General features: G+C 41.1%; 1 protein-coding gene across 10 annotated transcripts in view; it reads left to right on the plus strand.

Moving 5' to 3' along the window:
• GPR141 (G protein-coupled receptor 141) overlaps positions 1-16700 on the plus strand; it is a 64918-nt gene that overhangs the window by 40786 nt on the left and 7432 nt on the right. For 4 of the 10 annotated variants that reach the window (XM_023192774.2, XM_023192771.2, XM_023192770.2 and 1 more), the window contains one exon: positions 10112-10233. The exons of 3 other annotated variants lie outside the window; for them this stretch is intronic. The gene's annotated coding sequence lies outside the window, so the exon portion shown is untranslated. Of the gene's footprint in view, positions 1-9385; positions 9485-10111; positions 10234-16700 lie in introns of all 10 variants that reach the window. 3 more of the 10 variants (XM_023192773.2, XM_023192769.2, XM_023192776.2) reach the window with 1 other exon arrangement.

Raw genomic sequence — 16700 nt, forward strand, 5'->3', positions numbered from 1 at the left:
TGTGTGTGTGTGTGTGTGTGTGTGTGTGTGTGTGTGTGTGTGTGTGTTGGAGGGTGGGGGATAGGGTTGGAGGGCATTATGGAGGCAAGAAGAACAAGCTTTCTTGCCTGTGCATGAAGAGTTTCACCAGACGATTTCAACTTTCTCCTGTGACATGGGAAAGCTGTGATGTGGAGGATGGCCAATTTATACTTCAAAATATCCACACAGTTCTGGTTGGTTCTGCCATGCCAGAATCAAAGGTTGGGCCCAGAAATAAATGCCTTTGGCTGCTTGGTAACCGGCACTATCACAAGACAGTTGCATTGATTGAGTCTAAGGTGGAAGTGTGTGTGAGCTATGAGAGGTGGTAAGATATGACTGCAAAAGCCAGGACTTTGCCAAATCATACACTCTCAAGATAAGTCATCTTGTCTGACCATCAGATTCAGTGATGAGTTTTTGTATCTTGCAAGTTTTCAATTTGGCAAGAAGTTTCCTGATAATGCTTGGATATCTGCATCTCTTCTTCCTTCAGCCAGCATTGATGGTTAGTAACTTCTTTATAGCACTTATACAATGTCTAACTGTAAATGTATTTGTTAATTTGCATATGAATTGACCATCTTCCTCACTAGACTATAGTCTCCATGAGGGTGGTGAGAGTGACTATTTAGTTCATCTCTAGCATGATGCTAGATACCTAGTAAACACTAAATACTTTGCTGAACATTTGCTGAATTTAGGGCTTCTAATCACCCTTACTAGTTATAAACTTTTTAACTTCTTCTAATTAACAGATGGGTCCTCTCCCCTCTTATATGGAGGATCAAAATGATTCTAGCAACTTAGTTGCTTTCCTCAAAAATATTGACACTCACCTTTGCCACACACGTCTGCGAATTATGAGTCATTGTCATAAGGGACTGAACTGTCTAACCTTAGAGTTCGCCTTGGCCATATTTAGAATGTACAGTTCATAGGCAGCTGAGTAGAAAACCAGAAAAAGGGGGCTGAGAATTAGACGAGAAACTGAGGAAATGAGTGCAATTAGTGATTCTCCACCTGGTCAGGAATTTTTTTTTGAATAACATTCCTTCAACTCCTATGAGATACAGCAGGGAATGAGCTTATTGGAAGAGATTAGGGAATGAGAGTGTGAGGCGGAGCTTGAATCCTTTCAGAGATCCCATTAGAAATAAGGCAAGGATCAGGGAGCCAGGGCAGCCCTTGGAAACAGGGAGCAGCAGGAATAATGGGGAAAGCAGCCCCCAGAGAGTGTCGGGGTCAGGCTAGAACCAGCCTCTGAAGGGGTGACTAGTCTTGGAGGGTCACTGGTCAAAGAGGAACATCTAAACTACTGCCAGGGCCAAGACATGAATGAAAAGGGTTCCAGAGTGTGGGGAGATTGTTGAGGTTCAGGAAGGCTTGGGACTCAACAGGGCCTGGGAGGTGAATCAGGAGTTGGGCAGAAGGCAGGCAGAGAAAAGGTGACTCAAGCCTGGCACTTCCAAAAGAGGGCCTGCCCCCGGCACTCATCCCGGGTTCACAGGGCACAGGGCAGCAGGCACTTAGAGATACCAGACCCTGATGCCCACTGATGGCTTTACCTGGCCCACCTTGGGCTAGGCCTTCCTGGTGCTGAGCATGTGAGTTGAGCGCACCATAACAGTCTCTGAGTATAGTTTCCAATCTCAACAAAAGCAGAGAGTTAAGGACTTAGAGTTCAAAAAGGAAAAGAAATTAAGAAAAGGGTTCAGAACCCTCTCTGGGATAAATTAAATTTGGGGAATTAAATTTTTAGTGCAATTTTGTTTTGTTCTTACATTGCAATCTGATGAACTGCTTTTCAAACATTTATTGGCTTTAGAGAACTCGAGTAGGCCTGTTTTAATTACTTCTCCAAGTCCTCTTCCAGTATTCTAATTAATTACTTTTCCATACCCTGATAATTGGTCATAGAGACACAAACAATACATTTGAAAAACAAGGACCGATTGTCTAGGGGAATCCACGGCTCCAAAGGAGAGCAGGGATGGAGCAGCGAAGAAATGTCACTTTTTCTCTTTTTTCATAGGAAAGGGACTTCTATGTTGCTGTGACCCTGTGATGTGCTGCAGAACTGTTGGGCTTCAGAGTCAAACAGCCGGGGGCTCCAATTTCAGGGCTATCATTTGTTAGTTGAGTGAACCTGGAAAGCTGCTTAATTTTTCTGAGTTTCATTTCTTCAAGTAATATTTGGAATAAAAGTACCCATGTCCTAGATTTCTTGGGAGGATTATAAGTAGCATATAAGAAATTTCCATCTTAGTGCCAGGAACTGAGGAGGCACACAGGACCTGGTGGCAAAAGTTATCAATACATTATACTATAATAGATGTGCCCATTATTGATGAAAAGACATAAACCTAGAGGTACCTGGGACTAAAGACAGAATAAGGGTGAGCTTGGACAGACTGGCCTGGTTAATGTCTCAGTAGCTTTGATTTAAGAAAGGTCATCTCTGAATGGATTTCACTTTGGTGGTGTGGTGTTTTCCATCCATAGATGTTGATTACTTCTATAGATGAAATCCCCTTTATAAACATGCCCAACATGTCCTAAAACTATTTTCCATTCCTGGTTCTCCCTAGATTTTCTGTTGGCATGGCAGCTGAACTTGTTGGCAGATTATATTGGGCTCCAAGACAAAGGTCGACAATATCTCCATGTCTCTCTTTGGGTGTGAAGTGGAAACACAATTTTTAGAACTTCTGGGAGAGTCTTCTCTCACTGTCGGCCTAGACTGTTGAGGCCTGAAAGTGTGGTGTCTGTCTCAGGGGGCAATGCGTTGCTTGAAGGATGAATTTTTTCTGCAGCCTTTTTTGTCTTGTTCATTTCAGAATTTTGCTTACAAGTGTACTTCACCTACAGTGAATAAAGATTGATGGTTGATTGAAGTCATCTGGATAACATATTGGAAAACTTCTTGACAGGAATAGTTTAAGTTAGAAAACAGAAATAAACTTTTGACTTTAAGGAAATATTTCATGTCTGTCCACATAAAGCAACTTGGCAGTATCAATCTATATCCACAAATACTTTCATGTCATATGACCACTTTTTTATTGGACACCACCTTTTGGGAAAATCTAAAATACGTAAAACACTAAATTCACAAAAATGATTATCCCAGAGTTATTTATAACATTAATAAGTTAGAAACATGCCATCATTGAAAATTTGGTTAAATCACTTTGGAGATATCCACTTGATGAGATGTTATGCTGTCATATAAAAGTGCACAGAAACAGGTCAGGCATGGTGGCTTGCATATGCAGTTCCAGCTACTTGGGAGGTTGAGGCAGGAAGATGACTTGAGGCCGGGAGGTTGAGGCAGGAAGATGACTTGAGGCCAGGAGCCTGAGCACTATAGTGAGGTTCCCTCTCTAAAAAAAAAAAAAAAAAAAAAGCCGAGCGCAGTGGCTCACGCCTGTAATCCCAGCAGTCTAGGAGGCCGAAGCGGGCAGATTGCTTGAGGTCAGGAGTTCAAGACTAGCCTGGCCAACATAGTGAAACCCTGTCTCTACTAAAAATACAAAAATTAGCCGGGCGTGGTGGCAGATCCACCCACCTCGGCCTCCCAAAGTGCCTGGATTAGAGGCGTGAGCCACTGTGCCCAGCCTAAGAGTCCAGAAATGCCTAATTTTTCTTTACTGACTTTTAGTTGCCTCTTTTTTTATTGATATAAAACAATCCCAGAAACACTGAGAAAATAAAAAGAAAAAACACCCTAGAAGTTACTAGGAAGAAGAAAAAAAGTGAATGGCATGGAAGACGAGCAAGTCAGATAGTGAAATGCCTGAAGTGCATGAGGGAGGGAAGAAACTATGATACTGGGTGAAGCACAGAGTGAATCCCGCGAAATGATGATGTGAAAAGCAGCCTCCTTTAGTGATGTCCTGTTCTTGCTCTATCACATTTTAGTGCTTCATGGGCCATAAGGAGGCTTGGAGGCAAGAAAGTTACCAGCATTGTTGAATACCACGTTTTGCCTATCTGAAGGCCTCGTCCCTTACATGTCCGTATAGACATGTTTCTCTGTCTTTTGAGGTTGGGTGGATTAAGTAGGCCAGATGGTGTGTCGAAGGTGACAAGAAGGCCGTGGTAGCACTGGACACTCAGGAATTCCAGGAACACAGTCCCCCAGATTTAACAATTTCAGAGAATAAAGCACAGTCCCTGGACAATGAAAGATTTCTTTGAAGCAAAATTTCTGGTCAGGAGATGGACATACAAGAAGATCAGAATTCATAGCTCATTTCAGTATCTGCAGACCTATCGATCTATGCAAGGCTCTCGCTGGGAATGGAAAGAACTCACTGACAGTTCCTTATTTTGGAGAACACGGGTGGCAGCAGGGGCACCCTGAGTGCCTTGCGGAGCAGTGTGGTTCACTCTACACAGACACAAAGCCTCTGAGTTTCAGTTCCCACTTCCCTTGTAGGTAACCAGAACTTGCATCCTCACCTGTTAGAGAGTCAGCAGCAGTGGTGAACTCCTCAAGTGAGGGGAGAATGGATAGCTCAAATCCAGAAGCCTGTTCTTTGGTGGAAAATGATGTCTTTGATGAGTAAGGCTACACATCTAATTTTACTTGAAACTGCCTAAAAAGTGTAAAGTGTATCTTTTTTTTTTTTTTTTCTTTTTTTTTGCTATTAAACAAACCATAGAAAACCCGAGAGAGTCCTTTCAAACTTCAGAAATAGGATGTACAGAGGAGGAGGACTGTGAGAAGAGTTTGAATATGGACAAAGCAGGGGGCAATTTTCATATTTTACTTAGGCCTATAATCTTCTCCAGTGGATTTCTTCAGAGTGGATATTTCTCTTTTGTTGTTTCCCACACTGCTTCAGATATTTTCAGACAGATTTTTTGGTTTTGGTTTTTTAGCTATACTGAGCTGGTCCTTAATGTGGGAGCTGCCATCCCAGAATCTTTTTTCAATATATTTTGGATGAACGGCTGCTTGAGTTTCCCTGAGTGAGTGATTAAAGTGACTGCTCCTATTTGTTTTCTGCAAACACAACAAACTATAATTCGTTCTAAGGAGAGCTCAAAGGCAGGGAAGCCATTTGTCTGCTGACAACCTTTTCTCAGAACAACCCGTGATGCCTCTTCTAGCTGGGGCTGGACATCTATCCTGGCTCCCAACTGGTGTCCTTGAGGTGGGGCCTATGGGGCTGGACTTAAAGCATAGTTCTGTTGATTAGAAGCTGCCATCTGTCTCGCTGGGCCTCTGGAGTCTGCCTGTAGTAGTAGTGCTGTGTCACAGGAATAGTCCCAGACTGAGACACAGAACCTGGAATTTAGCCAGTGACAAGCCTTGCTAGCTTTTGAAGGTCCCTGTGTGGGCCTCGATGTCATCCTCAGTTTAATGAGTGCACTGGATGCTATAATCTCTAGGTTTCATTCTGACACTAAGAATTCGTGATTTTTGTCTTCCGATTCCTGGTCCAAGGGTTCCTTCTGTCCTGGAGATGGAGACACCATGGCCACTCTCATGGATCTTTTCTTCTTGGAAGCAGGGATGAATATAGAGAATAACAAAGAAAAAATGAGATGACAATGATCAGTGCTATGAAGCACATGGCTTGGGTAGGGCTGGTTCCTTGTATTGAATGGTCAAGAATCAAGAAGCTGAATCTGCGTCCCATTTGTTCAATGGGCAGCAGAAAGAAGTGAAGCCAGGGATGGAGTGGGGAGCGAGGAGGAATGAGCGGCCACATCAGAGGGACTAGGCCTGTGATCTTGAGCAGGGTGAGGCACCCAGAGCTCCTGGTTCCTGGCGCGGCATCCACCTAGCCCTCTAACCAGGGGAGCTTCCTACTCTGCCCTCGATATGAATGAATGAAGTCACCGGCAGCATTGATTCTCTGTCAATATTTCTCCCGTTCCTCCCTCATCACTAAGGCTCAGTTTCTTTCTCTCTGCTTTTCTTCTCTCTGCAATTTCTTTCTCTCTGTTTTTGCACAATGGCTTTACTGAAATATAATTCACCAACTATAAAAGTCATTTTTTTCAAAGGACAACTTTATGGCTGGTGAACCACAATTCAGTGGGTTTTAGTACAGTCACAGAGTGATAGACAAAATTTCTCCTTTTTGTAGGTGGAAGAAGGAACAAATTATAAATTGTGTGAATTCGGATGTCTGGACTTTTCATTCTTTTATCTTAAAATATGTCTATTTACCATGTTTGCTTTTTTTTTTCCTTCCTGCCTCTGTTACTGCTATTGCTGTGTTCTGTTTTTCCTTCTCATAATTTGCAAGCCATACATGTAACTTTGGTTCACTAATTCATTGCTCTTAAGTTTTCGTCAAGAAGTTACATTCGGCCGGGTGCAGTGGCTCAAGCCTGTAATCCCAGCACTTCAGGAGGCCGAGGTGGGCGGATCACGAGATCAGGAGATTGAGACCATCCTGGCTAACCCGGTGAAACCCTGTCTCTACTGAAAAATACAAAAAACTAGCCGGGTGAGGTTGGGGGCGCCTGTAGTCCCAGCTACTCGGGAGGCTGAGGCAGGAGAATGGCGTAAACCCGGGAGGCGGAGCTTGCAGTGAGCTGAGATCCAGCCACTGCACTCCAGCCTGGGCGACAGAGCGAGACTCCGTCTCAAAAAAAAAAAAAAAAAAAAAAAAAAAGAAGTTACATTCATTTTTTTTTGTTTGTTTGTTTGCTTCTCTACACTTAAACAGTACCTTTAACCTCCTCTCCACCAAAAAATATTAAGATATTCACATACAATTTCTTTCTTTTATTTCCCTCACTTCCACCTTGTGTAAACCAATGGGTATTTTAATTTGGTATGATAATGAGCATTGTAGGTTTAAAAGGTATTTCACTGCATTTTGGCTATAGGAAGTGAGACCAAAGACAGAGAGCGGGGAGGAGGGATCACATTCTATAAAGTCTTCCACACCATTTCCAAATCTTGATTTGACTCTGAGAAAGGTGAGAAGCCATTGGAGGATTGAGATAAGAAGAATGACATCTTCTAACTTACATTCTGAACAATTACTTAGGTTACTGAGTTGGGAATAGAGGAGATAGGAGTAAAAAATGACTTGCTGTAATAATCCCTTTAAGAGTTAATGTGGCTGAATCCCAGTTGTTGCAATGTAGGCAATGAAGAGTTGACCAACTGTATGTTTATTTGATGTAATTTTTCATAATTTTTAAATTTAGAAATAATTTTACACAAAACATTTACAGTGTTGTAAGAATGACACAAAGAGCTCCAATATAACCTTCACCCAGATTCCCCAATTGTAATCTTTTCCACATTGGCTTTTCCCTTTTTGTATATACATGTCGTAATTTTTTTGAATCTATTTGAGAATAAATTGAAAGCATGCTGCGTTTATCCATATGGTATGCAGTGATATTTTATAAGAACAGGATATTCTCTAATACAACCACATACAATGGTCAAGATCAGGAAAATAACAGATGATGTTGGAACTTCTATTAATAGTTTTGTTCTAGGTGTTTTTTAGCTTTTCTTTTAAATCTTCCATCTCTTGACCTTTTTTGGTTCTATCTGTGGGAGTCTTCTCAACCTTTTTACAAGCTCATTGATTGTGTGGTTTGGTATATTTTAATTGAAATAACAACTCTGAGTCTTACTTCACACCATTCTCTCCTCTCTGAGCACATTTAAAGTTACTTTTTTCCACTTTGCCTTCTTAGCAAACCAACCCATCTGTTAGTTCTTTTGTCTGGGAAATTTGGTATCCATCTAATGTGGTATTAGCTCTCCTAAAATGTCCAGTGACTCATCCTTGCTTTTTTATTGTTGAATGTGGATGAAGGTACCTGAAGCATGAACTTTTCTCTTCCGAGCCCAGACTCTTCAATTTTTGTTTAATTTTTGGGGCAAGCTCTCCTAGGTGGGTGTCATCTTACTCCAATCCTTATAATATTTTAACTTGAATAACCCTCCTCCAACCCTCCATTCTATTGCCAAAACAAGCTTTCGAAACTGAAATATTAAGATATCATTCAGTATTCTACAATTCCCTGCATCCCTCATAATTTTCAGAATAAAATGGAAAATCCTTAGAGTGGCAACATGCCGTATATATTGAAACCCTCATCTACAGATTCTCACTCATGTTCTCCTCATGTGTCAGATGTTCCAGGCACATCAAACTATTGGTAATTCCCAGAATGTGCATCCAAGCCTTTGCCAGAATCTTCTCTTTCCCTGGAGTGCTTTATTTCCTCCTGTCTACATCTAGAACTTCAATGCATCCTTCAAGATCCAGTAACTGCTACATATCTGTACCCAAGCATCTTTTACTTTATTTTGATGCCTTCATCCTCCAGTACCCCTTAAATAACTACTGCTCTCTCTGAATTCTTACATCATTTTTCATGTATCTGTAGGTGTTTCTGTAAATAATTGATGTGTCTCTTTCTCTCCTACCAAACAGAAGGAGATTTAAATGTGGGGATGTGTTTTATTCATTTCAGAATATTTGCTACCTACTGTACAATAGACACTTAGAGTGATATCATTTGTTTAATAAATGAAGTGAGAAATCCCAAAGTAGGTTATACTTGCTTGCCTGTTTTAAAATGGTACAGGGAGGGGTTCTGGTGACTAAGGTCTACACGCTAATGAGCATTTGGATTATTTAATGTCATTTTGCAGGGTTCTACAAATTGTGTAGGACTCTCATTTTGTAGGCTGGTCTCTGATGTTGGCTCTACCGTAGGTTTCTTATGAAACAGCCTCTAAAACCACTTCCATATCTCACTTCTGACATTGACGTAGTCCTCAGGCCATGGACAATGACTGCTGAGACCCAAGCAATGTTGTGGGCAAGGCTTTGGGAAGGGGGTTGGTAAGATACAAGGGAATAGCCACCAGCCAGGCCTCAGGCAGACCTGAGGAGCTCTCTTGTGTGTGGGATGAGATCAGACCAGAATCATAAGAGAATCATGCAGGCAGGATGGGAGAATCCTGGTGCACCAGAATAGGGGAGAGGCTTGTTTAGAGCTACAAATACCAGCAAGACCTGGCCCGGTATGTCAGGTCAGCTAATATGTCAGTTTCCACAGCTCCCATAGATAATGGGATGCCAGGGAAAGTTTTTAAAAAGAGAAATGTAATCATTGATGATGTAATTTGGACTTCAGTCTAGTTGTTTAGCTGTACATTTGGGGCATAGAGAAACAAGAAACAAGCTAGGGGTATGAAAGAGAACATTCCAAGAATGATAGGTAAGTCTGAGTCACAGGACGAGGCAGAAGGAAGGGGGTTAGAAAGGAGGTGTCCCTTGAAATAAAAGCTGAGGCCAGTTTGCAAAGGGCTTACATGTCATGGTAGGAACTCAGAATTTATTTTTTTCTCTAACAGGAACCAAAGAGGATTTTAAGCAGAGACATGATAGAGGGCAGGGGAAAATCAGAGTTTGAGGCCAGACTTCACGATGACCTTCCAAGATCAGTTGCAGAGGTAAAGAGGGGATCCCCATGTGGGACAAGGAGGTCCACAGTCAGCCAGAGAGGCAGTCCTGCCCCCTGAGAGAGCTGGCTCTGGGTTTGCAGTTTATTTCTGGGATCCTGATGTCAGTTGTTGGTCTAGATCCAAATGTGGCCATATCTAAAAAATGTTTAATCCAGTCAAGGCACTTGCTCACCATTATTTCACCCATTCAGTTAACAACTCATGACCACTACTAAAAAACTATATGCTAGTTTTGAAACAAATTCAAAGTTAAAAACAAGCGCACAAATGAATAAAATAATTAAAATAGAGAAATTAATAAGACAACAAAGGAAGGACTGAGAGGCACCTGTAAAGCATTTTCAGAAAGCAGCTGAGAATGTCCTGGGGGCCTGAAGGGCTTGAAAGAAAATGTAGTCCGTGTTTATACCTCAAAGATATGCAAGACTGTGTGAGTGGGGGTAATATTTTGGGAAGAGAAAGCGCAATGAAGATATATAGGTGAAATATCTAAGTAGCATCAACAAATAACTATTGTTAATGTTATTTAAAAAAAAATCCCTGGTTTCTTGTATTTGGAATGGATTGTCTCCATTCCAAAGAAGCAGAAACTACCTCTCTCTTACCTTCTTTCAGGTTTTCCTGGATCAGCTGCACTCCTTAGCAAAAGTATATTGGACAATCAACTGAGAGAGTAACTGAGACATTTGAATCATTTCTAGGTGTAAAGAAAGACTGAAGCCCAGGAAAATATTACGGTCAGTTCAATGCCTAAGTGTAACACCAGTATCACTGGCTGGGACCCTCAGAGCCTACTCTCCTATTTTCCTTTCTTCTTCTCTTCTTTCTTTTTCTTATTCCTTTTCTTTGTTTTCCCCCCTTCTTTCTCTTTTCTCTGTTCCTCCCTCACTTTCTTGATCTCTCACCGTCTTTCTTTCATGAATTCATTGCATCGTGACAGAAGTACTTGACACATACCATGTCCCAAATTCTGAGCAGGGTATATGATATATTTTTCTGCAAAATTAAGTGTGAGGTGGATCTTTAAATAATAACAACAGGTGTGTCTCAAATAGTCTATTCTGGACACTTTGTAAGCTTCTGTTGTTTTCTCTTCAAAGTACCTGTGTCCCAAAGCTCAGGACAAATTTCAAAACCTGAACCTGAATATCAAGAAATCTAAACATGTATCATCTAAAGCTGGCATCCAGGGAAACAGAGCTTTTCATTTGATCAGAGACTGCATAGTTCTTACCTGCAAGTGTTTGTTTTAACCACACTTGGAAGGTTCTGTATATAACACACGTCAAAGCCATCAGTTGCACTTGTTGTGACTGTGGGTGCTGGCTTGCTTGTTCCAGGGTCCCAGGGCCCGGCCATGGCCGTGGTGTTTGTCTCTCAGGCTTGTCTGTCTCATGCTTGGCAGACTCACTGCTTCACGGCTCACTGTGTCTCTCAGACCTTCTCTTGGCTTTCCCATAGTCTTGGGGACTGTTCTAAATAGCAAGCTAATATTCTGAAGTGAGGCATTGGAAACATTTCTGAGCAGCATTTATTCTTTTTGTATGCGTTCAATTTTTTAGCAATGAAGACATTTCCTTTCAAGGTTATTAAGCTTTGAACTTTCCATTTTCTGAAAAGGCTCAAAATTGCCTTCATTCTTTGTGGGCATCCAACTCTAACAGACACGTAAATTAATAGACTAGGAAATATTTAACAGTCTAAGTTCAAACAAATATATTTACTTTGATTGAATTGATGTTGCTATTAATTGCCATTGAAGTAAACCACTGTAAAAAGAAATATGCCTTGGAGGATAAATGTGACACTGCTAAAATTAGAACTCAAATGAGAATAATCTGCAGATTTTAATGTTTCAAATTCGATTTGGAGAATACAGTTCTTTAATGTAATACTGATAAAATCATGTTATTGATCCTGCATACCCATCTCTTCTCAGGGATTAGAGAACGGGCCGTTATGAATATGTAGCAATTCCCCATGCACCTGCATAGGTGGGGAGGTGATTGTCCAGCTCTGCTGGTCGGGAACTGGATATAGTCATGGCTGCAAGCAAGTTATGCACATGGAGAATAAGGTGTCTCTCTGAAAGAAATGTAAAGAGAAAATTTTAGGTCAACTAATTACAAATTCCCATCAATCCCTAGAATAGTATCCCATATGCAAAGGAATACTCTGTCGCCCAGGCTGGAGTGCAATGGCGAGATCTTGGCTCACTGCAAGCTCCGCCTCCCGGGTTCATGCCATTCTTCTGCCTCAGCCTCCCAAGTAGCTGGGACTACAGGCGCCCACCACCACACCCGGCTAATTTTTTTTTTTTTTTTTTTTGTATTTTTAGTAGAGACAGGGTTTCACCAAATTAGCCAGGATGGTCTTGATCTCCTGACCTCGGGATCCACCCACCTCGGTCTCCCAAAGTGCAGAGATTACAGGCGTAAAGGAATACTTCTTACACAAATATATAATCTTTTTGCCCCACTAGGAAAAAATTGTGCCCCAATCGCTTTCTGGCCTTTCTTACTATCTGTGAATCTTGAAAGAGTTTATTGCTTCATGGTCTTCCTCCATTTGGCCCCATCCTAGTTCTTGCTCGGCTTTTAGATGCTGGGGAGCTATCTTGGGAGTAGGGTGCTCATTACATGAGATGAAGTGGTCCTCGAGGGGACAATAAGGGAATTGTTTACTCTTTACTTTGCTTCTTGTAGAAAGAAGCAAAGTAAAGAGGAAGAGAGGTTTATTGTTTGTTTGTTTTTTATTATTTATTTATTTATTTTATTTTTATTTTTATTATACTTTAAGTTCTAGGGCACATGTGCACAACGTGCAGGAAGAACTTTCTAACTTCTTTTCTTTCTCTCTCTCTGTCTTTTTTTTTTTGTAAGATGAAGTCTCTGTCACCCAGGCCGGAGTGCAGTGGCGTGATCTCGGCTCACTGCAACCTCTTTCTCTTTTTGTTATTAGGTTGTTGCAAAAGCATTCAAAGCAATGGCAAAAACCGCAATTACTTTTGCAACAACCTATTACCTAGGCTAGAGTCAGAGCCCCGCAACTTGAGTGATGAGTTGTCTGTGATGAGAGTCTGCCCCCAGCAGGCAGATTGAAACAGTGCATGGTTTAGCCGAATGAATATTTTAGCTATAGTCCATGGGACAGAATGGAGATGTTGCAATCTAATGCAGATCATCTGAAAGTCTTGTGCAATATCCTGATTAAGTGTGGACAGAGCACAATAAAAAAGGAATTTGGAAGTTGGAAACATGCTGGATTCAGGCAGACATAAAAGGCAGCATCTGGAAAACCTATCAGGACTCAATTTCAGGACAAGTGATCATAGGTAGGTGGGATCATGGAACTTGACCTCAAGGTTACAATACAGGAACAATAAATAGGTTATGAAGATACTGAGCAGGTAAACAGCACCACCAAGGAGTCTCAGTAATAGATTTGTAACAAAGGAGCAGAGCAGAACTCTTTATGAGAGCTAGATGGTCATAAGGAGAGGGTTGGCACAATAGTGGTTCATGCAGAATCTCCTGAGATGCAGATAAACCTTTTCTGATTGGGAGAAGGTTAATCCAAAACTTGAGGTAGAGATGTAGTCACAGGAAAGTAGCAAGAATATATGGGGGAGCTGAGACATGAAGAGGCATTTCCTAGAAGGGAAAATCAGGCTTTAAAGTCAGGCAGATGGGTTTGCCTGGGAAACAATCAAGAGAGCTGAGTCTGAGGCAGGGAGCTGGTGGGGAGTGAGCCAAAGTGTGTCAGGTAAGGTAGAGAACCAAAACCAGATATCAGGTGGCAAGTCAAGAACAAGTAACGTAGACTACGTGGATGGGTCTGGGCAGGGCTAGGAAGACATACACTTGGCTCTATGTGCTTGGCTAGCTGAATGTTTTGCAGCTATATCTACAGGTGCTTTTATTATCAGGCACCTGGCAAGGAATTTTATCATAAATAGCTTGGGTCCTAGGTTTTGGGACGGGAAGAAGCCTCTGCTCCTGGGAATAACTGTGATGTTACCATAATACATGGTGACTTGTCCCAGCAAATGGAGCAGGGGCATGGATGAGGAAAGCCACAGAAAAGTATTGTGGCCAGGTGCGGTGGCTCATGCTTGTAATCCCAGCACTTTGGGAGGCCAAGGCGGGTGGAAGACCTGAGGTCAGGAGTTCAAGACAAGCCTGGCCAAAATGGTGAAACTCCGTCTCTACTAAAAATACAAAAAATTAGCCAGGCTTGGTGGTAGGCACCTGTAATCCCAGCTACTCTTGAGGGTGAGGCAGGAGAATCACTTGAACTTGAACCTGGGAGGCGGAGGTTGCAGTGAGACGAGATCCCACCACTGCACTCCAGTCTGGTGACAGAGTGTGACTCCATCTCAAAAAAAAAAAAAAAGAAAAGAAAAAAAAAGTATTGCTAGGATTAGCATCCCTGATAGTTACCATTCCAATTATTGTCAACTTGATAGACCCCTCAGAAAAACAGAAGTTTGCAGGAATTTTGCAGCCACAAGATGATGTTTAAAATATTCCTAGAAGATGGTTTCCACTTCACACGTTGGATATTTATCTCATACATTAATCAATATTGGTCAAGTATGGTGACTCATGCCTGTAATCCCAACATTTTGGGAGGTCAAGGCAAGTGGATTTCTTGAGCCTAGGAGTTTGAGACCAGCCTGGGCAACATGGCGAAACCCTGTCTCTACAAAAAAATACAAAAATTAGGCCGGGCATGGTGGTGCACATCTATAGTCCTAACTACTGGGAAGGCTGAGCTGGGAGGATCACTTGCGAACAGGAGATCAAGGCTGCAGTGAACCATGATGATGCCACTGCACTCCAGCCTGGGCAACAGAGCGAGCTGTCCCAACTAATTAATTACTCAATTAATCAATATTAATTATGTTGTATATTGTTTTAATTTGGCATAAATTATCTAGTTTGTCTCATAATGGCTATATGAGGTAGGCAGGGCTTATCCATATTTTAGGTGAGAGAAATAAGCCTCAGAGAGGTTAAGTAGTTTGTTCACAGTAACACTGCAAACAGTAGCAGAAGCAAGAATTGAAGTAATGCACTGTTCTGTTAGCTACATGTTATGAATATTTCATTATTCTTCCACTTCATATTTAGAGACTATATTCTATGTGTTGGCTATCGCTATGGATCAAAGAGTGGAAAATAATAAAAGCATGCACAGTCCTTGTCCTTGTGGAGCTTAGGAGCTTATAATCTGGGGGGAAGAGGGAAGATACCAGCAACCAGCACCCATTTACCCAAGTGATTATTTAATCACCCTTGTAGAGGTGATTCTTTTCAGAAGAGGAGAAAAGAGAAAGTCAGGTAGATCTCATGTAGTGTAGGAGTTCTCTGACTTATCTTTTGAAAGAGAAGGCCAAGTAGATCTTATCTAGTATGAGAGTCAGAGAAAACTTTCCTAAAGAACTGATAATAGACTTAAGACCTGAAGGATTAGTAGATGGGTAGGGAGGGGAGAGAAGAAGTGTTGGTGCTAAGGCAAGAAAGAGCTTGAGGCACTCAGTGAAAGTAAGGTGTTATGGAGTGTGGTTGCTGTAAGCAGGGATTAGATGATGTATTTTAAAATGTACAGATAACAGTTCTATAACATATTTACATTGTAATATAAATTTATAAAAGGGAACTAATCTTTATATGTTGGGGAGGAAGTTACCTTTCTCCTGTTAATTCCATTAATTTCAAGACTATAAGAATTTATTGCACTATTGAAACATTAAAAATTGCATTAGCTTCTGCATCTTCATAGGATGGAATTTCAGGAATAATCCAAGAAATCAACTAAAGTAAAATACCGAAGTTATTTTCTTGAAGACAGTGGAGCACAGTTGAGGCAATTAGTGAAGAGGTCGTGACTCCCAAGGAGAGAAAAGCTCAAAGCAATTTCGTTCACCACAGTAGCTTTTTCAGAGCTGAGAATTCAAATTCTTCACCAATGCATGAAGACATTTTGATGAATTCTGGGACTTTGGGGAGATGGGAGACTAAAATCCTAAGCCTTAAAACATCTGAAAAATATAGCAAAAATGTCAGCAGTTTTGTAAGACCAGGATTTGAAGTCAGGCCAGATTCATCAGAAAAAGAGGTCAGAGATAAGACTGTTGACTGTAGTTGAAATTACAAAGGGGGCTAAGGAGACCCAGAAGTACACTAAGCCTTACTAGAACTGCAAACAAGGCTTGACTCAAAATAATGTTAGTATAGTGGTAGAAAGGATGACCCCTCTCAAGAAAAAGAACATTACTTGGAACCACTACCTTTTTTAAGAAAAATATACACAACTTATTAGTAAATTACTAGATATATCAAAGGATAAGATTACATAAAGAAAAACCAAGAGGAAAAAACAGATAATAGAAATATATCTACAAATGTTCTTGACGAGCCTTTTGAAATAACTATGGTTAAAGTATTTAAGAAATTAAAGGAAAAGGTGAAGAAAATGAAATAGATGAGAAAATTTCACAAAGTAGAATGTATAAGACTGACGCAGTATAGAACTGAAAGTATTTCATATCTGATATGAAGAACTCTAGTTGATTTAACAGCAGAATAGAAACAACCAAAGATAAAAGCACTAAACAAGAATATATCCAGACCGGGCATAATGGCTCATGCCTATAATCTCAGCACTTTGGGAGGCTGAGGCGGGTGGATCACTTGAGGTCAGGAGTTCGAGACCAACCTGACCAACATGGTGAAAACCGTCTCTACTGAAAATACAAACATTAGCCGGGCATGGTGATGGAGACCTATAATCCCAGTTACTCGGGAGGCTGAGACAGGATAACTGCTTGAACGTGGGAGGAGGAGGTTGCAGTGAGCCGAGATCGTGCCACTGCACTCCAGCCTGGGTGACAGAGCAAGGCTCTTTAAAAAAAAAAAAAGGGATATATCCAAATGGAGAAAGGGAAGAAGAGATGGATGAAATGTATGTAAAATTCAGAAAAAAAGTAGAGACAGAGGGAAGCAGTTAAAATGTCTAACATAACTATAATTGAACTTTAAGAGGAGATAACAAATTGGGACAAAGCAGTATTTAGAGCGATAAAACTGATTATTTTCCAAAAGTGACAAAGACATTAACCTATAAATTTAAGAACCCCAAACAGTATAAACAGAAGAAGAAGAAGAAGAAGAAGAAGAAGAAGAAGAAGAAGAAGAAG

This window comes from Piliocolobus tephrosceles, chromosome 8, assembly GCF_002776525.5.
Source record: "Piliocolobus tephrosceles isolate RC106 chromosome 8, ASM277652v3, whole genome shotgun sequence".
NCBI lineage: Eukaryota > Metazoa > Chordata > Mammalia > Primates > Cercopithecidae > Piliocolobus > Piliocolobus tephrosceles.